Here is a 27012-nt window from a genome sequence, read left to right as displayed (position 1 = left end):
CCGCTCCATGCCCTGCAAAGATCCATGGCTGACATTGCTGGAATCCTGACTCTGAGACAAGAACAACTGTCTAGTCAGAGTGACACCAGCGATGTCACCCGGGAGTTGGGACACATGCGGAGGATCATGGAGAACATGGAGCGGATGCAGGCGGAAAGAGCGGCTGCCATGGCTGCACACCAGCGAGAGGTAGCTGGGTTCTTCCATGCCCTGCTGACCCTCACCATGGCATTGCTGCCACAAGGTCTGGCGCGGATGAATGCTGCTACTACCACTCCATCCACATCTCCACCCCGTGAAGTGTCAGTGCCACACAGTGCAGCAGACATTCTACCTCCAACCCCTGATATCTCATTGCCACAAAGTGCTGAAGACAGAACACCACCACCCACATGTGAGGCACATAAACCAGCAGAGGACGAAGATGCAGATGAATCTGCCTTACTGGTAAGAAGGAAGCAGTAGCATTCATCTCCGCCATATGGCCTGTTTCTGCTTGGTTCTGCCCCCTGTATCATCCCCTTCCACTGCCCCCAATACACTCTGCGACACTCACCTTGGACCGTGACATGGACTGCCATATTCTGTTTGGTTACCAATGACACAGCAATCAGACTGCAGACTGAACTCTTTCTCTTCCGATGAACTTGTCATTCCCGAAAGGACTCTGGCTGGCCCTCCACGGGGCAACAATGTAAAGTGGCGTTTGCATGGTCCTGTACTGCTCCAGCTACAACACTCCACTGAATGTCCATTAAACATTCAAATTCACACAGATGTGTCATGCCTATGATCATTCAAGTGTGGCAGAATGGATGAATGTAGGGTCGGTGATTCCCCATTACGTCCATGTTGCGCATGTTGTGGGACTTGAGTCACAGAGTGCAACATTACCGATTGCGGTCCGGGTGGTGCCGACACTATAACAGAGACACACGCATTATTTACTTCCTTGTCCAGCCCAGAACGGAACCACGCCCAGAGCCCTGGGGTCATTGCTACATGTCCCGGGTCTTCCCTGTAGTGAACTGCTGATCACAGGTCTAGTTGTCAGCATGCCACAGCCACTCCCTGAGGGCTGGTTTACACCCACACTACACCCATCCAGCACAGGTGTCACAGGACATGTGACCCTGCCAATATAACGGGCCGGGCGCACATTCTCCAGGCCATTTCCACTGTCTATCTGGGTGTGTCTGTGTGGTTCTCATTTATGCATAAGGGCCTAGGGCCCTACCACATCACATTCCCCACTGCCGGAGGTGACATGATGGTGTCCACACCACACCACAATACTCAATCATAAGGAGCCCATGACTAGAGGTGAACAGAGTTGGTGGCAACTGCGGCACTTTGTCCGGCACGGGCCTCCCATCACGAGACGGTGACTTGAGGTGCACAGATTGGTGGCAGCCGAGGCACTGGGGCCACCACGGGCCTCCCGCCATGAGTCAGTGACTTGAGGTGCACAAAGTTGGTGACAGTCGAGTCGCATGGGCCGGCACGGGCCTCCCACCACGAGACAGTGACCTTGAGGTGCACTGAGTTAGTAGAACCAGAGCTTAGCGGGTGTGCAGCCTGCGATGATGCCTAGGCCTTGATTCGCTGTCCTGGCAATCAAGGTTCAATTTGAATTGTGAGCCCAGCTGGAGCGCAGTGTGGCAGGCTGTAGTGACATGACTCCGTGGTGCGGTGCAGCAGGGTGCGTGGAATCCAGCGAGGGCTGAGGAGGTTGCACCAGTACGTGGTGGGCCCTCTTGGAGACACGCCAGGTGAGCATAGAGGCTTGGGTGCAGAGTGTCGGGCAGTCATTGCTGGGCAAAGGACCGGTCTGGGTACCAGGGCTGGGGTGCTTGCGGAAGATGTAGGAAACATGCACACTGCCTGGGAAGTTTGCTACGACATTGGTGAAAAGGCTCTGGTAGTCCAGTTTTGCTTGCACATTGTTGGAATGTGTGTGGTTTCTGTTGAGGTGATTGTGTGCAGTGTCAGCAGGGGGCACAAGTAGTACATGTGTGCAGTCAATTGCCCCCAACACGTGCTGGAAGCCTGCTATGGAATAGTTCCCTTGCTTGGTCTCCAGCTAGTGCAGGGAAAGTGAAGGTGCAGGGGTATCAAGCTGATACAAACTGTGATGCTTATAGGTATGAGAAATCCTGCCTATTGAGACTGTGACAGAAGTTTGTGTGGTTGTAACCTTCCTTTTCTTCCCTACGAAGGTTACGACCACACAAACTTCTGTTACGGTATTTTTGTGCAGGATTACTCATATGTAAATGTAAATGTAAATGTAAATGTTTGTATTTTATATAGCGCACTTCTACCCGGAGGCCTCGTAGCGCTGTATTCATACCGCTGCGGAACCCATCCTGGCTTTCCTGTGAAATGTCCACTCCTGGGCACCCCCAAGGTGAAGCCAGGCATCCACAGCGCTGCTGGGGCCGTTGTGGAGATTAAGCAAGCTATTGCCCAGAGTCACAGAGTGGGACCCATGATTAGACTAGGCACCGAGGCGAGAATTATCAGGTCCGGGGAAATTGAGCCCAAGACCCGCCGAGGCGGGAATCGAACCCTGGTCCCGGGCCAGACCTCTGCATCAGAGTCTGCCGCTCTAACCATTGAGCCACACTTCTCCATACCTGTAAGCATTCCGGTTTGTTCAAGTGCAATACACTGTACCAGATTAAGTTTGTGACAATCGGGACGTTTGACCATTGTCACCATTTATCAGGTTTCGGAATATGGACTTTCGGAATATGGAATTGAATTGGGAAGTTCCCGGACGATATGCAATTAATTGGATCCAAAAGTTGCCCTGATGAAGTTCCCTGTTGGGAATGAAACGCGTTGTCTGATGTTTTTGTGTTGTTAATTTTTTTTTTTTTAATAAAGTACTGTTTTTCCACTACTGTCGACTACTGGACTTCTTGACCTGGCGCACACCCATTTCAGAAACCACATTCTTGGTCTGGAGAACAGAGGCGCCTGGCAACAGCTGGGGTTGGGGTTGGTTGCTCTGGAACACTACGAATTGGGACTAGCGTGTGGTGCGGATACAGGGGCCCGCCATTGCTTTTATGGACTGCATCCAAGACATGTGTGAGGAAGTTTGATGGGGCTGGCTGTGAGACTCTGGCAGTTGTTGGTTGGAAGGTACCAGAGGCCAACAGGTGCAGCACAGCCAGCAGCTTTATCTGCGGAGGGATGTTGGTTTTCCGCTGTGTTGGTACCGTCAGACTGTGGGCAATGTGTGTCAGGATACAGAGGATGTTTGTCCTTTTGAGCCTGTAGTGGGAAGTGACTTCCTCTGGTGTTGAGTCTCTGAGGCTGGTGCATTTTTGGAAAGTCTGCTGCCTTGTTCTGCGCTTCTTCGGTGGTAGTCCGGGGGGGATGGTCCTGAGGGTGGAGGCAGTAGGTGTTGTGGCCCTCTTGGGTCTCCAAGCTGCATGATCATTGGCTCCATGGCATCTGTTGGTCTTCCAATGTGGCTCTGGGCTGGGCTCCCTTTCATACTGCAGGTGGTCGTCCTGCTTAACACCAGTGAAAGGCAGGTGTTAAATCCCTGCTGCTAACGCGCCTTATCGCCTGTTTTTGTATCACACTGCAGATCTGGCTGATCATTGGGAATATCGCAAAGTGGTGTTTCCGTGTGGTTTTTGCACAGGAACGCCTACTCTGCATATCATTAGCGTTAGTTGTTGCTCTCCTCGGTGGCGATGTTTTTTGCGGAAGCTATCGATGGAAAACTGGCGATATCGCAATTTGCACCAGCTTGAGAATGGGGCGATAATTCTTTTGCAACTTTTGCTGCGTTAAAGTGCCAATAACTTGGCGATAAGTCCTTGAGAATATGCCCCAGCGTCTGTTCAGTTTTTGGCAGATGGTCGGTTATCGACCCCTTCTAAATAAGAACCTTACTGTGGATTTTAAAAGCAGTTGCTGAGGTCTTACTGTACACAATTAAAAAGATGAAATACTAATAATTAGTTACCTCGGTTAGTAGAAGAACAACACATACAGATGGTTCCCTTCCTTGTTATTTTTATTAGCTGCCTCTTCAATAGTAGTTGCATTCATGTGTGAAAATATAAAACTGTGTCCCTTCTTGCAAGGAAATGTGCGAATGATTGCTCCAGAGCATTTTGTCTTGCTTTCACTCTATACAAGGTTCCCTGTAGATAAAAGATGTGAAAAGGCTTCAGGTAAGAAATTTCATTCACAACAAAGAGAAATCTTTGACCTGTCACAAACAATTTGCTGGTGACTACCGAAATTCACTCATTTGATCATGAGGATAGGCATTTCTTTGTAGGATAACGTGTCTCTTACATTAACTTCTAGCATTATGAGAAAACATTAATTATTCTTACAGAAGATTTGAAGGACAGTATGCATTGCCACATTAACGAATCATGATTCAGCAAAAACCTGGGTGGCTGTTCATAATATAAAATAACTTTCTCTTTCAAATGAGTTAAGTAATCAAAATATAGTGATTTTCTGTTCATTTAAAATTAAAAGAGAGTAATGCCCCTTTAGTGTCCATCTACAGGGGATTCACTTTCTACCAGGCTGCCAGCAGCTCCTCCTTAATGAAGAGTCACGAATTACCTTCAATTAGTGTGCATCTCCTAGGGCATCACCCACTGCTACAAAACAGTTTTGGGGCCCCTGCAAAAATATGAAAATTATCCAAAATGTTCACGAACAATGACCATCTCACAATTAAGGATAGGCCATGGAATGAATGTGCCCCCCACCTCACTGCTCAACGGAGGTAGTAGAGGGTGCTATGATATGCAAAAGGCAGCCCATTTTATCAAAACCAGGAGCTGATCTATCAAGACACCAGTGCAAATTCACACAAAGTCCGTGATTAATTTGTAAAATAATTAGTGCCAGGGCCCTGACCAGGAGACCACTGCAGTTTGCAGCACCAATTTCCCCTGACATCGCTGCCACTGACAGTACCAAAACAACTACTAACCATCTCTCTCCTGCAAGTGTGACAGTTCAGAATATTCCAGGTCCCTAAAACTAAAGGAATGACTGGGGAGGCAGATATTGGTAATTTTTAATGTATATTGTATTCATAAACAACCGCTGTTGTGCTCATCTCTAAATAAGATCACCAGCGCCGCCATATGACTAACTGTCTTGATTGCACTTGTTGACAATACATATTCTGGTGCCGAGCACCAGAAACCACCAGCTCAAATTAAGCACTGCGCAAAGTGTCACAAACTGACCCAATGTCTTGATACATTATAAAATGTTTTACACTGGGAAGCAGTTCTAAATGTAATGCAAATAGTGCTTTGCACTGCGTTGTGTTACTTTGCATCAAAGGGATGTCCCATGGGCAGTACATGTTTTTTCATGCAAAACTCTATTTACTACCCTATCTAAACCCTATCTACTACAATTTCTATAGAGGGCCTTGCACCAAAAATGTATTCCTCCTTGAGGTAGACATTAAGAAGGGGGATTGGTCTTAACTTCCACAAATTGCACGTGTTCTGCACTTTACAGCTCACATCCAATGTGTGCAAAATGTTAAAGTTAGCCTAAGCAAGTATTTTGTACTGTAAGGATGCCCTTCAGTAAAAAACCTGCACAAGACATCACACACACTCCATTGCACTGTGGTGCCAAGTGGCCTGTTTGTGTTCCAGCCTTGAGGATGGCAGCAGCACTATATCTTAATATATACAGCTCTGTGATGCTCTCTTTCTATGGGGCATGCAGCGCAGCAGCTTTGGTTGCTGCACGACTATTCAATTTTTTTTATAAATCTGCCAGCTGAACTTTGTCTTGCCAGCAGGAAATTGACGAGCACCTTTAAAACTTTGTATCATAGTATTGTAGTTAACTGGCAATATTAAAATGTGTTATGCAAAGCACTATGGCCATGATTACTAGTCTGGCTGTTCACAGACAGCCAGACTTGCGGGGGCACAATGGTGGCGGTCTCTCAATCACCCCACTAGGAGTGAGGCAGTTGGCCTGCCACAGCCCCGCCGCAGCTGCCAGGGAACACCATTCCCTGGCAGTGAAGAGGCATCCATATGCTTGGCGGGACTTCCGCAGTCCTGGAAAGCATATCAGGAGTTTCCCCTCCACCAGAGTTTTCATGGCGGTTCCTCTTCCATGAAAACCCTGGCAGAGAGGAAACAAAGGGGCCCTACAGGGCTCATGGTCCCTCTGCACCCCGTGGATGCACATGTGCCCCCCTGCGTGCATGCACACCAGTTCCTGCATAGCATGGACTTTTCAGTCCATGGTGTGTAGGAACTGTTTTTGACGTTCCTATTGCGGTGCCTGTTTTTAGAGCCACCGCCGTGGGAACACCAAAAAAAGCCCGCCAGGCTGAAGGAAAATTCTAACCTGGCGGGCCACCCGACCACGGCTTTGGCAGTATGGCGGTGGGGTGGACCTGGCACTGCACTGCAAAAGTCGTAATCAGCCCTCTGTGTTAAACAGCCTATAACAGTGATTGACCTTAATATCATTGCAAAAATATCAAGTGACAACAATATTCTATCATGATATAATATTGTGTCTTCAAGGTTTATTTTTTTAATAATGTTTTAATTGCTTTATTTTCTGTTGTTGTTTCTACTTTATATATTATGAATATGTAGAGCAATAGGGTTGGGATATTTTAATATGATATATTTATTAATATTTTTAGCAATTCATTAATTGATATAGTCAAGTAACGCACTATATTTTCTATATTTTCCTTAAAAGTGAGTTAACGATTTAGTGGTGGGATTTTGGAGTTATTGGGATCTCTGTGCATAGAATTATTGATTACAGCACTTTCTCCAAAGTGGCTGAGAGCCTCATTTGAAGTTTGGCAGAGAGTGTACTTCTGCCCCAACTATGATGGAGTACTCTCCTCCAAACCCTCAATCAAACCCCTAATTTGCAGGTGGAAGAACCTTAAGTATGTCAGCAATGGAGCCTACTCTGGCTCCTTTGCAGACGGACTCCTCAAACACCCCGACATAGTATGGGCTGTTGAAAGTTTTCACGGAACACAGTCCACCTGATTTATGTTGGATTGTGTTACATATTTATATTTATTTTGCTGTTCACCGCAGTAAAACCTGGTGGTGAGAGACAGTAAAAAAAATATAATGGGTTCTCACATGGTAGGAGACAACTCCTCATTAATTTCTGCTTTTTAAAAACAAAACCCTGGTTTGGGAGTTTGAGGGGTAGTTGTCATGTTTGATGAAGCTATCTGTCAAACCTTAGACATATTGGCATGAACAATATGATGGTGGTTCCTGCCAATGACTAGAGATGTTTACAGGTCTGGATGTGACCGCATCGCCCTGACAGAGTAAATACAATCCTCTGCAGTCCAGATCAGAATATAAGTTTGGAGTGGGAATAATGAGTTTCACCGCCACAAATTCCAACATTTTCCTCAAGGTGGCTAACGTTGGAGTGGGAATCACAAATTTTGACTTCTTGAGATTCCAATAATATACATAGCATTACTAGGTTTTGAGTAGGATTAGTTAGTTTGCTCACCCTACAGTCCAACACTTTCCAAAAGAGGCTACCTTTGTTGTGGAGAGTAACTGTGACCTCTCAAGAAGCCAACACTTACCCCAAAGTGTCTAAGTTTAGGATGGTAATAGTAAATTTGACCTCTCCAGAGTCCAACACTTTCTTCATAGTGCTTACATTTTTAGATGAATAGTAGCTTAAAATAATGTTTTTCGTATTGTTTTTAACATTTCTAACTTTTATTATAAAACATTTGTTCACATATTCAATTTCTAATTTGTCTGTAGTTCAATGCATACTGTAGGAACCAAATGCATTTAATATTTGATATGTTCTAAGTTTATAATGTAATGAAATGAAGTGTATAACTTTATATACTATAAATCTGCTAATTAAGTATGCATCAAGATTGGTACATGTAGTTAGTAAAAGTTTTATTGTTCTGTAATACATTTACAGTACATTCTTCTTTTTTCATTTAAGTAGTTTTGTTAGATATTAACAAATATCGTTGTTAAATTAAATCTTATTTATCAGTATTTATAATATAACTTTACTTAAATATTTCCAACAATTGATTTTATGTTATGTAATAATTTTTAATAATTTCTAATCAATTTGGAAACTCTGTAAGTTGTTTGTCCTAAGTTCCATAAACTATCACTATACTGGGAGATTTTAATTATCACTAGTAGGATCCGAATAACCTTGATTCAGTTGAACAAATTATAGTCCTGGCTGCTTGATATAACAAAAAATTTGTTGTCCAGAGATTTCCATTTTTGATTTGTATTTTTGTTGATTAGAGAAGTCATTTAGCTTTGTAGACATTGCTAATCCGAGCGGCCGAATTTTTTTATACAGCATTTTTAAAAATGGCGGATGTGTTGCAGTGCTGATGTGAAATTTCAGAAAGCATGAGACCTATATACTGCATTTTGGTGTCGAAACCTGGGTTTTTGGGGTCAAGTAGTCTTATAGAGACAGAAAATAACTCCTCTGAGCATTCCTTTCACCATTTTACAAAATGGCGGTTCTATAATGATGTGTTCTAGCCATCGCACTGGCAATTTATTTTAATATTGTTTTTGTTTCAGGTTTTCCATTGATTCAAATTGACGCCTTGCTGACCAAAAAGCACTTTGTTTGGGACCTGCTTGCTTTGCCAGACTGCCTACTGCTCGCGGAACCCGCTCCGCGGGTCCCGCATCGCGCTGTCTGATCTGTAGCAGCCTTGAGTTTGGAGGGTCAGCTGGGGGAGATTTTTGACGGGGCTGCGAGCGGCGTGCGCTCACGGAGGGACTCCAATTCCCAGGAGCGCCCGCCAGCCCGGAGGAGCAACACCTGGGCCGCTCTCCCCGACCCCTCCCACCCTTCCACCGACCATTGATAAACAGCGCTCCCTTGTTAGCGAGTGGGACGCCTTGCTGACCAAAAAGCACTTTGTTTGGGACCTGCTTGCTTTGCCTGACTGCCTACTGCTCGCGGAACCCGCTCCGCGGGTCCCGCATCGCGCTGTCTGATCTGTAGCATCCTTGAGTTTGGAGGGTCAGCTGGGGGAGATTTTTGACGGGGCTGTGAGCGGCGTGCGCTCACGGAGGGACTCCAATTCCCAGGAGCGCCCGCCAGCCCGGAGGAGCAACACCTGGGCCGCTCTCCCCGACCCCTCCCACCCTTCCACCGACCATTGATAAACAGCGCTCCCTTGTTAGCGAGTGGGACGCCTTGCTGACCAAAAAGCACTTTGTTTGGGACCTGCTTGCTTTGCCTGACTGCCTACTGCTCGCGGAACCCGCTCCGCGGGTCCCGCATCGCGCTGTCTGATCTGTAGCAGCCTTGAGTTTGGAGGGTCAGCCGGGGGAGATTTTTGACGGGGCTGCGAGCGGCGTGCGCTCACGGAGGGACTCCAATTCCCAGGAGCGCCCGCCAGCCCGGAGGAGCAACACCTGGGCCGCTCTCCCCGACCCCTCCCACCCTTCCACCGACCATTGATAAACAGCGCTCCCTTGTTAGCGAGTGGGACGCCTTGCTGACCAAAAAGCACTTTGTTTGGGACCTGCTTGCTTTGCCTGACTGCCTACTGCTCGCGGAACCCGCTCCGCGGGTCCCGCATCGCGCTGTCTGATCTGTAGCAGCCTTGAGTTTGGAGGGTCAGCTGGGGGAGATTTTTGACGGGGCTGCGAGCGGCGTGCGCTCACGGAGGGACTCCAATTCCCAGGAGCGCCCGCCAGCCCGGAGGAGCAACACCTGGGCCGCTCTCCCCGACCCCTCCCACCCTTCCACCGACCATTGATAAACAGCGCTCCCTTGTTAGCGAGTGGGACGCCTTGCTGACCAAAAAGCACTTTGTTTGGGACCTGCTTGCTTTGCCTGACTGCCTACTGCTCGCGGAACCCGCTCCGCGGGTCCCGCATCGCGCTGTCTGATCTGTAGCAGCCTTGAGTTTGGAGGGTCAGCTGGGGGAGATTTTTGACGGGGCTGCGAGCGGCGTGCGCTCACGGAGGGACTCCAATTCCCAGGAGCGCCCGCCAGCCCGGAGGAGCAACACCTGGGCCGCTCTCCCCGACCCCTCCCACCCTTCCACCGACCATTGATAAACAGCGCTCCCTTGTTAGCGAGTGGGACGCCTTGCTGACCAAAAAGCACTTTGTTTGGGACCTGCTTGCTTTGCCTGACTGCCTACCCTCGCGGAACCCGCTCCGCGGGTCCCGCATCGCGCTGTCTGATCTGTAGCAGCCTTGAGTTTGGAGGGTCAGCTGGGGGAGATTTTTGACGGGGCTGCGAGCGGCGTGCGCTCACGGAGGGACTCCAATTCCCAGGAGCGCCCGCCAGCCCGGAGGAGCAACACCTGGGCCGCTCTCCCCGACCCCTCCCACCCCTTCCACCTTTGCAAGTCCTATAAATAGCCAACACGACTCCCGCAGCGCGGGAGAGTGCGCGGGAGAAGCCCGGGACAAGGGCGGGACCGTCTGTGGCCGTCCGGGGCCGAGAGGGGCCGGGCTGGGCCACCCCTCTTATATTTTATTTTTTGCAGCTAAAGGTACTGTGCTGACTGAGGAAAATCCCTTCCTATCTTGCTTATTGATACTGATTGTTCCTTTTTCTCTGATTTAGAAAGTAAAGGACTGGAATGTGCTTATTTTAATTAATGTATGCTTTTGTAGATTAATTGAAACTGTTTTATATTGTATAGATTTGTAGTGATTTTTTACATATTAGCTCTGTTTTTTTCTTTTATGTCCTAGCTTGCTCATATTTAGTAGTTTGTTGAGTGTTATATCTGAATATTGTTGGTATTGTGAAGTTTATAGATATGCCTAGAAAACCGGCCGTTATGACGTCAGAACCACTCAATACCTTAGATTCCTTTCTAGTCCAACTGGTGAAGAAAAAAAATACAGAGAGAAGGGAATCTCTAGGCCTGAGCCAATCCCCAATTTTACGACCATTAAGTTCTGCCCCTGATGTACAATTGTCTGGGACTCGGTCCCCTGATCCTGTAATTTTGATCCCTGATATAAATTCGCAAGCTAATAGCAATGTGATAGAAAATTCTGACCTGCTAATTGATTTTTCACTGCATGAAGGGTCTGACTCCGAGCAACAGCACAATATTATAGCGGAAGCCCCGCCACCTCCGTCGCCTGTTGGCCGACCAGTCAGAAATTGTAGAAAATCCCAAGCCAAACGTGGGGCCAAGCAGACAGGAAAGAAAAAGATTTCCCCGCCACCTAGACATAAAGACAAAAATGTGGAGCATGAGAACCCAGAAGAGTTTAGGCAAATTATTGATGATGGCCTATTTAATAGGATTTCAGAAATGATAGACATTAAAATTAGGACCATCATCAAGCCACTCATTGGGAAGATAGATAAATTAACAGCAGAAGTAAAAAAGATGGGTGGGTCACAAACCAAGGTGGTAAACGATCTGGAAAACCTAGCCTCCCACGTTATCAAACCAGTAGCCACAGTTGAGGTGGGCACGGGTCCTGACACTTGTGAAACTAGTGACACTTGTGGCATTGAAGGCCAAGAACAGCCCACTTTGGTAGGGCAGTCACCTCCATTATCTGACCCAGGCCAGGTTGTCATAAGAGAGCCACCAACTTTAGCTCCTGCTGTTTTAGCACCACTGAATTCAGGGGAGGATTCAATACATTTCATCATGGCGGCCTCACCCTTAGTCTTAGTATTAACGAATGTCCCTGTCCTACTTCCTGAGCAAAAGGAAACTGCTCAAGGACTAAAAGACAAAGCTCTACATTGGCTTTCCAATAACATGTATATGGCACCTCAGGGAGTTGATCAGTTAGCAGGGGAAATTGTCACGACAAGGAGGGTACCTTGGATTGGGAATAATCAAAAGAAATTTAAAGGGGACTGCGTAGTCTTAAATTTTGCTAGCGCAGAGACGCTTCCTAATATCCTTAACAATATCTTCCCACCTCAGCGTAGAAGCGGCTCTATAATTCCGCTTACTCTGAAAAAATTTTAGCATAAAAATCACAATGTGACTTCCCCTAATTTGCCCAGGCCGAGAAGACAGTCAAGAGTCACCCATTGGGGGGGAGATAATAGACTTAGATTTAACAATGATCGTCCACATTTAATGACTAGCTTGGGGACAGGGCAATATAATTTCCCGATTGGGCAAAGGGCTAGAACCCCGGGTCCAAATTGGTACAACATAAATAGGTGGGGAGGAAGTACCCAAGGTTTTGATAATGGAGGATATGGACATGGCTCTATGGCCAGGCCGGGTAACGAACAGCTCTTGATGCGCCCCAATACCCCACAGCCTGTGTGGAACACAGCAGTGAACGGCTGGGGCCAGACAGCCACCCCATTTGATTGGGGGTTTGGTACAGGGAACAGGTACGGTGTTTTGTCCAATTTAAATGATTGTGACTGACAGATAGAGGGTATGATCCAGGGAAATAATAATTTCAACCAGCAACAAGAGCAGAATAGCTTACTCAGTAATAGTTCAGATTCCGACGAGTTCATCCCCCTGATAGGGCGTGGAGAACAAATCATACCTAGACGTGATCACCTTCCTATGTCATATTCGCTTGAGCATTGTGTGTTTCAGCATATTGCTGAAGTTAAGCTGCAGAGACCACCGGAAGCTGGTCCAGATGATTTAACTCAACCAGTGTTCAATAATGCAGGGATTTTGGCAAGATACCCGGAGCCTATGTCAGCTAGAGCTCCGTGCAAACTGATAAGTTGGAATATAGCAGGGTTAAATGGTAAGCGACAGGATAAGCTGTGGTCAAATTTTGTTTTAGATCACCATATTATTGCGCTCCAAGAAACCTGGGATACCTCTGCGAACCTTTGGTGGGATGGGTTCATAAGCTTTACCAAACCTGCTGTCCCCAGTCGCATGGGGAGGGCTAAGGGAGGCTTGTTGATCTTGTTCTCATTAGATTTAAAGGGCACCTTCAGGGAGATTAGTACCAATTCCCCAAACATCTTGATGGTTGAAAGAGTGACTACTAATAATATCAGCAGAACTATTTTTGTTAACTTCTATAATTCAGCGAATAGCGACCACAGAGGTCAAAACCTCACTGGATTAGATAATATTTTAAATTTGGCCAGTCAGAATACTAAGTTTGATACTGAATACATTGTTTTAGGTGATTTTAACATACATCCTTGTAACCTGTTTTGTATGAAAAATAGTATGGAAAGGGATAATGGAATAGAGGGACCCCATTTTGAACACACTATAGAGGGTGAGGAATTGGAAGATTTTCTAGCTAATTTCGATCTTCATGAACCAGATGGGGGCACTAGATTGCCGACCTTTACTGGTATTGCCCAAGGTACAACCATAGATTACATATTCATATCCGTGGGAATTTTAAACCGGGCAATTTCTTATCGCACAGTTCAATCACACTTTAGTGATCATAACCCAGTTGAACTGGAAGTAGCGTGGGGAGGTCATATGGGTTCATCCCCGTTGGCATCTAGTTCTGGCCTCCACTTGAAGACTGCTGATCAAGGTAGACGCCTGAAATGGGCTAAGGTGGTACCGGAGGAATTTTATGCTGAAAACTATGTTAAAATTAGGAATAATGTGGAGATTTGTAAAAATCCATGTGCCCGGGGTCAAGAAATTGTCGATGCATTTGAGGGGATATGTGGGCAGGTTTCACAGGACCTCATAGCTAAGACAAAAAGAGGAACTCCAGGGACTAAGCGCTGGTTTGATTCAGCCTGCTCTAAAGCACATAGATCACTGTTGGCAGCCCTTAAAAACACTCCAAGGGTAAAAAGCGAAATTAGCAGACTTAGGAAGATCTATAAGTTAGCTGTCAAAAAACGGAAAGATACTATTAAGCAAGAGGCCTGGGACAATCTCATTTCGGTAGCAGTTCTGAAAGACAGCAAAAAATTTTGGGAGATCGTTAAGCAGCCCTTTTTTTCGGATGACAGCAATGATTCTATGGATTGTGTTGTCTCCGAGGATAAATGGCTGTCACACTTTAAAAATGTCTATGGGGACACTGTTGACGCAATGTATGATGTACCGCTAAAAACTTCAGTTACCTGCCCCATCTTTTTTAATCAAAATGAGGTGGAAACAGCTATTTTGGCCACTAAAAAGCATAAGGCACCGGGCCCTGACGGCGTGCCTGCTGATTTTTTTCAGTATTCACCAAAACTCTGGGCCGAAGTTCTTGCAAACGTGTTCAATGCCGTTAATGGTGGACCGGCACCTGCCTCCTGGGATAATTCTACTATCGTTCCAATTTTTAAAAAGGGTTTGCGGGATGACCCAGCCTGTTATAGACCCATATCCCTCCTCGATTCTTCAGTGAAAATTTTAGGTAGAGTTCTTTTAACAAGGCTGAAGGAAAATGTAGAGCACTGTGGTGGGTTGGCTGAAATCCAATATGGTTTCAGGGAAAGAAAGGGCACCATTGAACAGTGCGTGAACTTACATCTGCTCATTTCCAAATATACTGTAGCCAAGGAGGGGTCCGTATATCTTGCATTTATGGATCTCTCCTCGGCATTTGACCTAGTCAACAGGTCAAAACTGTGGGCCATTTTGCTGGAGATGGGTATTGATGAGGCCTTGGTCTCTTTCATAGCTACCCTGCACCAAGAACTCTCTTCTAACGTACGCATGACAAATGAGGGTAGGTGTACCACTTCATTTAGGTCACTAAGGGGGGTGCGGCAGGGCTGCATCCTAGCCCCTTTGCTCTTCACCATTTATATTAATGGCCTGGGTGAACACCTGTGTGGCGAGGAAGCCGACGTCCCGCGTGTGGGAGCAATTAAGATCCCGGCGCTCCTATACGCGGATGATGCCGTGCTGATTGCCCGCACGGGTGTTGGCCTCCAGTCCCTTCTGAATGCATTTGGTTCGTTTATGGAGAAACTGGACCTTAAAATAAACGTAACCAAGTCTCACACAATGGTGGTCGGCCGAGAGTGTCGCAAGAAGAGAAGTAAAACATTTACATGCAGGGGGGACACAGTCTCTAGGGTATCAACATTTCCCTATTTAGGCGTTCTGTTTGACCAGAAAGGGTCCTGGGGGCCGCAGGTAAGAGCTAAGAGGTTGGCTGTTATCAGATCATCTTCTGCGCTCCTGGGCTTTGCTGGTAGGCTGGGGGCTAGGCCCATGGAAGCTATAATGAAAATTTATAACAGTAAACCCGTAGCCATTGCTTTATATGGTTCAGCATTGTGGGGCTATGTAAATGTGGAGCCAATCCAAAAAGCGGAAAATAGATTTATCAGATCCCTACTCTCTGTTCCCCAGTCGACCCAGACGTATTCAATTCATAAAGAAGTGGGCCTACAATTTCTTTCCGATAAGCTGAGTATGGCCCCCCTGATTCTCTGGTTGAAAATATGGATGAATGAAGATCTCCCACTGAATCATAAGATCATGTCTGACGTGCTGTCCTTGGATAGATCTAAGAAGATTCCTTGGGTGGCTTATTTGAGTAAGGCTTTTTCGGATATTGGGCGGCCAGATCTTTTTTCCTCCCCCGAGAATATTAGGTCACAAGATATTGATTTAGTTAAAAAGTCGTTTCTCGAGAGAATGGAGGTATGTCGTGAAGAATGTGAGCTGGTAAAACCAGCAGTGAGGGCCCACTGTTTACTGGTCAACTCATTATCATTTGCTCCATACCTTGGCTTTGTTACAATTCCCTTTCACAGGTTTCTTTTAACTAAATTTAGATTTAATTTGGTACATTTTTATCTGGGTTCTTTTAAAAATTGGCAGAAACCAGAATTGGCTCCCCCCTGTAGCTGTGATCAGTTCTCAGTGCAGGATACGATACATTTTGTTATGTTTTGCCGGTTGTTTTCGGAACCACGAAAAAAATATTTGTTGCCCATACTTAAAAAGGCCGGCTTTACTCAAGTGAGACCAGCCATGCTTTATTTACAATTATTACCCAACCCGTATGTTACTTTCTGTATCGCCAGTTTTCTGGTAGCTGCCTCAAGGGCGAAAGTCGCCTGTCATGATTAGTTTTATAGAAAAGTGTGTTTCATCTTTTTTATTCTTATGTACAAATGATATGTTTTTATTGCAGTTTAAATTGTTATTCTTGTAATATTTCTTCTGCTTTTGTGTAATTAGGATAGTCTTATATGGAATGTATTGTATTGTATCTTTTTTTCCCGCTTTGTATGGCTTTTGAGTAAGCCGAATAAAGTTATTCTGACTGACTGACATTGATTCAAATTCATAAACATGAGTGAAGCCGGCGGTAGCAGAGGATCTTTACCTCCTGAAAGAGTGTTGCTAACTACAAAATCTGAGAACTACTTAACAAAGAAAAATGTGCCATATGCCAAACTAATCCGAAAGAAAAGCTAACATCAACTGTGGCTAGACAGAAGAGAGTTTGAGATTTTGCAGAAATACAGCAGGGCGAAGTTCACAAAATATTGAAACTGATGGGTGAAGATGATGAAATATTTTCTCATTGTAACAACAAGTGCTCCAAGTCATATGCAATGGAAAAAAGGCTGTAAAACATTTGTCAAAAAATAACTGAAACCATTGAATCACAAGAAGAGTCTGAGTCTTCTAAGGAAGTGACAACAACCAAACCCAATGCCAATCCACTTAGAAGATCAATGGTTACCTCTTGTCCACCTCCAACAACTGATCAGAAAGCGGAGGATCCTCAATGTGTTATCTGTGGTTCAGCTAAAACAAGGGCCAATGGGATTGATGAAAGAACAAAGTACAGAGTATGAGTTTCAAGGAGCAAACATGTTTTTATCTGCAGCTAGTTTCTTCCAAGATGAAGTTTTCAGCTGAACAGCTGATCTAAACGGCAAAGTGAATGTATTTGCAGCAGATCTGTGTTTTCCACCCAAACTACATGCATGCATACATTCGAAAATATGAATGTACAATGAGCTCCCAGCAGCATCGCAACCGTCAACCTTCAGTTAAGTTTGCACTCTTTGAAAAAGAAAATAAAGATTCAAAGCCACTTTTGAGTGCTGGTTAAGGGTTTACACTCAGTGAGATCAGAGAAATAATGGTTAACTAAGATAACTGTATTGATCTATATTAATAAAATAAAGATTTTTTTGGTGAGAATGCACAATGAAAGAATTCGTTTTTGTCATTCTAACAAAAAGAATGAGCAACTTATGGTATTCTCAGATGATTTGACTCCTGAAGCTCTTGCTGCCAAAATAAGATCACAGGATACAGTAAAATCAACAGAAAGCATTTTAAGAATCATCCTGAAAGATTTATATTTTGGACTTAATGACAAATTTTGTAATGCCCCAGAGCTCGGTAAAATAATGGGAGTCAACAAGAATGCCTGATGTTGTCTTAAAATTGTTTACATTATTGTTTGATATCAATAAAGTAAACTGTTACAAACTAAAGTTCTTAAGTTTAGAACAGAAACCAACAACATTGAGGATGGCTTTGAAGATACAAGCGAAGAAGTGCAAGACAATTCCATGAACGGACAGACTTAGGATGTGCAAATATATTGTCTTTTCCAAATCATCTTTTAGGAATTACATCACAGTAAAAAGTAAATTCTTTTACACATGATGACTGCCCATTCAATCTATGTCAAGTGCAAAGGTAGCGAGCTAATCACTTCAGTGAATAGGATTGGTGTATCAACAAGTTATAATTACATAATATGAAGCAGGCACTTGTTAGCAGCTCATGCTGTAAAATCTTGTGAATCCCACAGCACACCACTTCCAAGTCACTTTACCAGGAAATAAATTACAATTGCTGAAGAAGGTTGGGTTTTTTACCAGTAATACCATCTCCAGTCCCAAACTACGCAACAGTATATACAGCTCTAAACATTTTCCAAAATGTGCATTCTCAGCTTGAAGACCAGCCTATCCTGCCAATTATTTGTGATGAAGGTGGTTTCCATATTGTAGCTGACATTTTAATGAGAAATCCAGTAGAATTTGTTTATCTTTATCCAATGATGGGCATTTTCAACAAGACAAAAGTTGCGTTGCCGTGTGCAGGAAGTTATCTCAGTAGATGTGGTATAGACGATGCACTTATTGAGGCTGAAATCTTTGGAAACAAAACTGTCCAGTCAGCATTGAGCGGAACTCATTATGTTCATTCATTACAAGGTATGCTCATCATATCTGAGGCTATTGAAACATCACATTGGAATGCTCTCCGGAACAAGATTAACAAATTACATTTTCCATTTTGTATATCAAAACTCAGACGTAAACAAGGCACTGGGTGCACTTCATTAAAAAAACTAAATGCAAAGCCAGGCAATGTCCAATATACTCAGTTCACAATCAGAAAACCAAGTTTGTGGAGTTTCTCAAAGAATGTGAAGAAAAATCTGAACTTTGCAAGTACTGGGGAAATGCTTTACACATGATAGCTCGAGTGAAAAACGTGGTACACACTGATAGGTAATGTGATTGGTAGCTGAGACTGTGGAGTCACTGATTACTGTACTTTGCAAATTCGATTACATAAACTACCTGAGATATGGGCCTGGTATTAGGAAAGAGATAGAGGTGGAAAAACCATAACCCTATAGAAAATGAATTCAAAGGCATTTTGTGGTGAAAGGCAGCGAGGGAAGGTTCAATGCTGTGGCTCCAGATATGAAACTGGAATAGACGATCCAGAGATCACAGAAAAGATCCAAGGTAATTGTTGGTCTTACAGGTAAAAGTGAATATGTCATTTAATGGCAGCTATTTTACCATGAAGTCCTTAATATTTGCAATGTTTTGAGAGAGAACGAACTTGTGGGAAAGAGAGGGGAATGTTTTAACAAACATGTTGACATCCTTCTTTATTTCATGCAGCAGCAAGGAACCCCCTTTGAAATGACTGAGCATGTGTGATCACACAACTTTGTGACCAAACAATATGTGGATAACAATATACAGACACCTCTACTAGATGTCTTGGAATATAGATCAAAACTATACGCAGAACTCAAGCAGAACTGATTTTTATTGAAAGAAAAAAAGCTGGTTGACATAATCACTAAGGCTAAACTTCCACACTTTAATTGGTATAGTAGGAGTTTTGTCCAACCAGCCACTACAAAATAGGTTGCAAAAAACAACTTTCACAAGCACATAGAGATATGAATGTAGTAAGAGAAAGGGGTGAATTAATTAAGGACATGCGTTTGGATGATCTAATAAAAGTAGTATTTGATGGAGATGCTTCAACCAAACCAGTGAAGCACAAACGTGTGCAAAAGCTCGAAAGAAACGTTTAAACTGAAGAATTTGAAACGGTGTCCTCATTGAAAACTACTGTTGTTGTGGACTATATATCACAATTGAGAGTGGTGGTGATTTCGTCCATGCAAAACTTCGGCAATGCCGTTCAGACTGCTCTACAGATATCATGTGCACCTTGCAAGAACTACACATTGTCTTTGACAGCTATCTTGAACTATCTGCCAAAGAATGTAACAGAATCAGATGAATGTCTACAAGTTGAACAATTAACCTGGCCTGCATCAAAAATTCGACACCTATACCTGTGTAACTTGATAAATTCTGGCCATCTTCATCGAACAAGATGAACTTGCAGATGTTACTTCGCCAAAGCATTGCTGATGTTTCAGTGAACACTGAATTTCCCATTATTGCAAATGGAATGATTGTCAATGAGGAGGTGGTGCCTGCAGAGATATATTCAAAAGGTATGGGCCATATTGTTCAATAACTTAACAGCCAATTGGAAGAAGCTGACCTTTATGTTGTGCCACATGGTGAGTGGGCTGTTCGAAATGGTTCCACTCGAGTCATTGTACTGTCAAATGACACAGATGTTATTATTGTGCTACTTAGATTTGTTTCAATATTAATACGTCAAGGATTGTTGGAGTTATGGATATGTTATTGAAAAGGCTAGAAAAGACCCTTAATCCTGTTACATATTCTGTACAAGAAACATGACCCAAAGATGCCCAGTGTTCTTATCAAGGCACATATTCTTACATGTGGTGACACTATTAGCAAAATTGGAACAAAGCTTGGACCTTTAACTGCTGAACCTGTGAAGTTTCTAAAAGAATTTGCTGAGACAAAAGAAGAATATAACTTTAAAGACGTAGAAAAATACCTTGTGTGTATGTGGAAAATGAGTTCTAACTCACATATTTGATTACCTTCAGTACAGTGAGTTCAAGAAATCAGCCTTGCTAAATGACAATTCACTGGCATCATATTCTGTGTGTACACATTAAAATAGCATTCTACTTGATCAGAAGATGTGTAAATGTTTTGGATCATGCATATGTAGAGAAAGATCTGTGTGAATTTGGTTGTGAAGATATTGATGGGGTGTTAAAACATACAAAATTTCCAAAACCTCTACCCACTGAACTTCGAGGTACATGTTCTGCAAAACCTGTGCTACAAAAAGGTGTCCCTGTCGATACGCTCTTCTAAAATGTTCAACATTCTGCAAATGTACCACGAGCAATTGTCGAAACAAATAAATAAAGTAAACTATCAAAATGTGTCTGACAGGAGTGATCAAAATTATTTTTCATATTTAGATCACAAACATTGTTTGGTGTATACATAAAAGGATTACAAAACATCATTATTTCTATATATATCTTTTCTTCTTCTACCACCGCCAGAGTTATTTTTCTGTCTCTATAAGACTACTTGACTCCCAAATCCTATGTTTTCACAGCAAAAAGAAGTATATAGGTCTCATGGTTCCTGAAATATTACATCATCACCCCAACACATCCTCTATTTTCAAAAATAATGTCTAGAAAAATTCAGCCTGGATCACTAATGTCTACACAAGCTAAATGAATTCTCTGATGACCACAAAACACAAATTGAAAATGAAAATCTCTGGAATTTTCTTTTTTTTAGAGAGGTATATCAGGGGCCGGGGATATTAATGCCCTTCAACTCTTGGTTTTCTTGATTAATTAAGAATGTTACACATGTTGCTATCCAAACTTTGAATGCATTTTTCTGCAACCATGCTAGGCTCCTTTTGTCATTCCATTCTCCCTAGCTTGTTTGGGCCATTTTGCTATGCCACTTAGATTTGAAATCCCCTATCTAACTCACCATATTCCACAGGAACAGAACAGGTTACAGACCCCCTTTTGGCTGCCCCTTTGATAGTATTAATTATCAGAATTTGGACTTCACCCTACAGGCAAATCCCTCTGGCATTCTAAATGACTTTACTCCTGCAGCCAAAACTTGAATTTGTGGTTCAAGAGGGCCTTCAACCCTGCTGATACTAAACACCCAGATAAGCATAAAAGAGGCATGAATACAGTCCCATGGTAAATGAAAGAGCTCCGTGAGTTGATACCTCAGTCAAAAAAAAAAGCGTGCCTGGAGACAAAATTATGATAACGAATCGTGAACTTTTAAAGAAGTAGCCTTACATATTGACAAACAATAATACAGCAAAACCTGTGTACTATTCTCTTTTTAGCCTAGCAAATAAAACTGCCAGGAGATCTTTTTACTCTGGTAACTCAGTTTAACACTCTGGAGTCTAATACAAATGTTGTCACCGCCACTCAAGAACTATGCCACAATTTAGCTATTTCCTTTCTTTAAGATTCAGCATTTAGAATACCAGTTTGACCAGGTTTATTTGAAGTGACGTTCATCTTAGTAAAAGATACTTGTTTAGACAATTTTTAACCAATTGATAGAAGTCAGATAGTCAACTTTTTCAGCCCTTTTGATTCTTGTTCCCTCTTCTCCATTTCTTCAGCTGGTCGGCAATTATATTGGCCATGTGCTGCAATCTTTCCTTAGGTTCATGGACTGTATCATCATCCTGGAAACAGGTTACCCCTCATCTGAGAAGCCCTCAGCCAATCCTACTCAAAACTCCAAATATTGGCCTTTCTCATGACTTCTCCTTCCAGCTAAAATTATTGCAAATGCAATCAATGCTCTGTATTTTGCCTACAAAAAAGCAACAACATTCTTGTCTCATCCCAGGCAGGTTTTAGAACATCACACAGTGCTTGCATGTGCTTGACTGTGTATAGTAGATGATATCAGATTGATCCTAGATCATTGCAGCTCTACCACCTTGATACTCTTTGGCATTCAAAGTGTCTCACACCGTGCTTTTACCTATATTGGCTGATGTAGGTGTCTATAAGAATGCTCTTAGATAGCAATGATCTTTTTTCACTGATAGAACACAGTCGATTAGCATGCCTACATTTCGCTCAACCCCTTTCACTCTTAATTGTGGTGTCCCACATCGCCCTCCTTGAGCCCAAAACTGTTCAATGATTACGTGGCCCAATTAGCGGCCCTAGTCAAAAACTGTAGTATTAAATATATGTCATATGCCAATGCATCCACCAAAGATAACTTGTGTCAGTGTACGTCTGCCATAACAAAGTGAATGAATCTGCTTTGTTTTAAGCATAGCAGGCCGAAGACTGATATCCTTTTTTTAGAAACCCAAGCCTCTGCATGGGTCACAGTGGTTTACTGAAGCCTTGGGCATTGCCCTTGCTCCAGTAAATTTGGTCAGGAATCCAGGTGTCATTTTTTAAATTAACTTACTGTTCACTGCTCAGGTGAATCATGTATCTGCCATGTGGTTTCTATTGGCTTTATTTTAAATCTTTTCCCTGTGCCCATTCACCATGCTCAAACCAGTTATTCAAGCCCTTTTAGGTTTCAGGTCCACTTCCTCACCTAGCTGATTTATGTTTGGCCTTTGAGGTCCGGTGTGCTGCAAGGGCCTTTAAAGTTGGCAGCAATATTGTTGACTGATTTATTGTGTGGTCTATTGGGGTGTTGAATAAGGAGAACGATTTAGCTAAAAGAAGATTCTCAAGTCAGGTGCGCGCTCTAGATGGTGCAATGGATAATGATTGTGTTTTAGCTTCTGCTCCTTCCCCCATGTGCACAACTATGAGCAGCCCTAGCCTCCCGCTCTCTTCTACTAACCACAACTCTCATGCAATGGAATCAGTGTTCATGCACAAGAGGAAGGTGCTGAGACAGCCACCACCTACAAAGTGAGTGTCAATACTGTAGAAGGCAAGCCATGTTCCAGCCCACTGGAATCAGTGCTTTTAGAACAATGTATGACAGAATGGATGGTTTACTTAAGAGCTTATCAAGCCATTATTAGAAAGATTGGCACATATCGAGGTGCCTCTTCCTTTAACTGTATCAGCTAATACCATAATTTTGTCCTCTAGAAGGCCTTTGGTAACATTACTGGAGGAAGTTAGTGTCAATCCGGAGATGAAAAGCATACCATCCATTATCCTAACTGCAAGTGCTGAAATTAGGGAATTTGATCCAGCTGAAAATACTGCATTGGGTGTGGGAAGGTGCTTTGAACAAAAACAGGAATGTGCCTCACAAGCAACCTATATTCAACCTTCCTACAGCAGCCTATCCATATGTTCTAACTTTATTCAACATCCCTCGGTTAGAGAAAAGGTAATTGAAAACCCAAACCAACTCAAGAATAGGGTCATCCACTGGCTTACCAAACATCTTCATTTCAACCTAGCCAAATCTAATCAAATTATCTAGTTGAGGTGAGTACTGCAAATTGGTTCTGCTCTAAAATCATTTGGAGGGGACACTTTCATATTCAACATCAAAAACCCTCACATTTGCTTTCCTGTGTCTGTCACCCCTGTGGTGGATCCATTGATATTTCCCATTTGGTTCTTATTATAAACATATTTTATCCAGCTCTCATGTGCCCTTGAATTTTAAAAGATCCTCTGACATTAAGGCAGAAAAATCAACTTTAAACTCACCATCACTTTTTTATTTACAAGATGCAGCTGTTGTTGATTGACAATTCTGGCATCCAAATCATAGTAATACAAATGTAGTAAGTGGCCCTAACTTTAGGATAGCTGTCTCTACTTCAGGGGGTATAACCCATCCAAGCCCAAGGCTTGTAAGGGTTGGGAGCGTGAACATTATGCGCTAGACAACCAGAGCTAGGTGTAGTGCTTGGCTTTTCTTTATTGAGACTTCTGACATTATCTTGATACAGGAGACCTAGGAGGTGTCTGAGATTCAGCATGATGGATATTGCTGCTACTCCATAGTTGCCCAACTATCCAGCTTGGGGAGAGATAAAGGGGGCCTTTTAATTTGGTTGAAGTTCTCATTATACTTTAAGGTTATCCATATAAATGGTGACAGTGAAGTGATACAAATATTAATTGTTAAACATGGCAACTATTTATTTTAATTCATTCTTATTTAATTTCTATAATGATTAATTTTTCTAATCAAAAAATGCCAACTTCAAGAGATTGTTCCAAGTAACAGATAACATCTCTAAGCAATACAGGGGGATGTTAAACAGCATTATTATGATTTTATGTGGGGATATTACTGCTGTTTTAAATGTACATACATTGGAACAATACTATAAGATCTATTCTGTCTTATTCAATAGTACCTCGAGTTCTAACCTCAGAAGGGCAGAGTTAGGGAATTTTAATCTTGAAAAGAATTTGATAAATATTCATGAATTTGGTCAACCCAAAACCCTTACTGTCCCTCCTTTTTTGCAAAATTGTGAAACCTTTAGTATGGGTGTAGGAGATCAGAGCCCTCTTACAATGCTGATTATTCTCCCTGTTCCACAGACTACCATCTGGCCAGGTTCAAGAATTCATTTGAGCCCAAAAGATATGGAAACTACTGAACCCCACCATCCTTTTAGAAAAGCTGATTAAGGGTTGGCTTGAGGCCCTTGAAATCTGTCTCACAGGAGAGGGAGAGAGTGGTGCTGTAGTTGAGTCTTTCTCTGCGAAATGTGTGTTGTTGAGAAAATTCCTTTGTGAAACCTGTCTCTAGCCTGGACGTTCAGAGTCATAAGTGGTTGATTCAGCATGTTCTTTAGCAAATCAAAATCTGAGACTTGCACTGAGAACTAGACCCAGGAATAAAGAAGACATAGGAAGTGCAGGTCTTATTATAAGTAGGGCTCCCGGTTTTATGGTATTTATTTTTTTAACATTTCTGTCTGTATTTATCCATATTTATTTTTGGGCCATTTTATCTGTATTTATCCATATTTGTTTTGTGTTTTGCTTATAAATGAAGTTGCAAAACTGTACATTTCCATTTTTATTTAATCGATAGACATGTACTCATACTTTGATGTCATGTTTTAGCTATTTAAGCTGCAAAATATTACATAACAATACATCCACTAGTAAATACTAGCATTATACCACAAATGTATATTGACACATGCTGTTATTTAAAGAAATGTCACCAGTTTTTTTTATTTCCCATGCTGTCTATCTGCTCAGCTGTTGGGCTATATTCTTGAAAGACAGCACGGAGAGTCACTTAAAAGCAGCACAATTTTCTGTATTTATCCACTTTTAAAAATAAATGCAGGCAGAAAACACATTGTTTTCTGTCTGTATTTATCTGTAAAAATCTTCAAAAATGAAAAACAGAGAGCCTTAATTATAAGCATATCCTTAAGCATAGAAAAAAGGAGACCAGTGCAAATAACTTCAAAGGTATAATGAAAGCTAATAAATAGAAAGATCCGAAAATCTTTTGGTGTATGGTTAATCGTATTGGAAGCAGCAACAGCAGTATGACACTACTTAGTTGTTACATCACTGAAGATCATTATGCTCACTAATGTCTTCAAACGATTGAATGTTGCGTATTTGCCATCCTCTTAGCCGTCCTCCTTGATCATATCTATTCTTAAGTAGGGGTATCACTCAGACCCATGGTGTTACCAGCCGATCTCTTTGATTGACTCAACTGGAAAACTGCTAGGGAGAGTGATTTTTATTTTGAGAATATCCCCAGTCAGTGACCATAAGAGGTTTAGCTCTTGCCAGTATGGGTTCAGCGAGTGACTGGGCACAGTGGAACAGCGCCTGAACCTCCTACCTATTAAAAGAAAATATGTTGTTGTTAGGCACTGTCCAATATACCTAGCCTTCATGGACCTGTTGAGCAGCTTCAATCACATCAACAAATCCAAAATTATGACCAATGTCACTTGACAAAGGTTTGGCTCCTGCCATAGTTAACTTTTCTTCCACTTTTGATGAGAATTTAACCACAAGGGTGATTCATGGACAAATGGCAAGTGTTCTGAGCCTTTCAGTTTAGAAAGAGGGGTCCAACAGGTTTGAGTTTTAGCGCTGATCTTATTTATACTCTATATGAATGATTTGAGATATCATCTGACTCTTTACAGACAAGATGTACCAAGGATCAGCAACCTGCACGCAAGCTGAGGAGAATGTCAAAAATATAATTTTTAATGTATTTTTAACTGTGGTAGCTCCAAAAGTTGAAGAATGATTTTTTGAAATATATGACATTTCTTTGACCATCATTTATTTCGCACTAAGATTTTGATGTTTAGAAGACACAAGTGAATAGTGACCTGCCTGGGTCAATCCATCCTCCTTTGTTATCACCACTTTCTCCCTCTCTCTTTCCTTTTATCTGTTTTCCTCTCCTTCTTCACTTCCAGCTGACTGGCAGATTAGTCTGGGAACACAAAGACGTATTTATACCACTGCACAAGTTGATCAAGAGATAAAGCCTCCACCGCATGCTCTTGCCTGCGTCTCATCCCTGGTGATCTAGTGGGTAGCATCTTTGCTCTGCTGCTGGTCTGCTTTCTGTCCTTCTGCTTTCTGCCTCTTTTCCCTCTCTGCCTCTTTTCCCTCTCTGCCTTCTTTGCACTCTTTTTTAACTTTTTTCTTTTCCCCCCTTTTGCATACCTTTTCACTTTTCACTCTCTTTTTCTGTGCCATGACCCTGCTGCTGCTCAACCGCCGCCGCCCACCCACTTCCAGCGCCGCATTTCCCGCTTCCCATCTCCAAGCTGTCCAGCCCTCCCCCTCACACTACTTAATGGCAGCTGCTGTGCCAAAGGCACCCCAAAGGCAATCCTGTCTTCCCCCATCCATGCCTGGACTGCAC

Source organism: Lissotriton helveticus, chromosome 8 (assembly GCF_964261635.1).
Source record: "Lissotriton helveticus chromosome 8, aLisHel1.1, whole genome shotgun sequence".
NCBI classification, from domain to species: Eukaryota; Metazoa; Chordata; class Amphibia; order Caudata; family Salamandridae; genus Lissotriton; species Lissotriton helveticus.
This window is presented reverse-complemented; position numbering follows the sequence as displayed.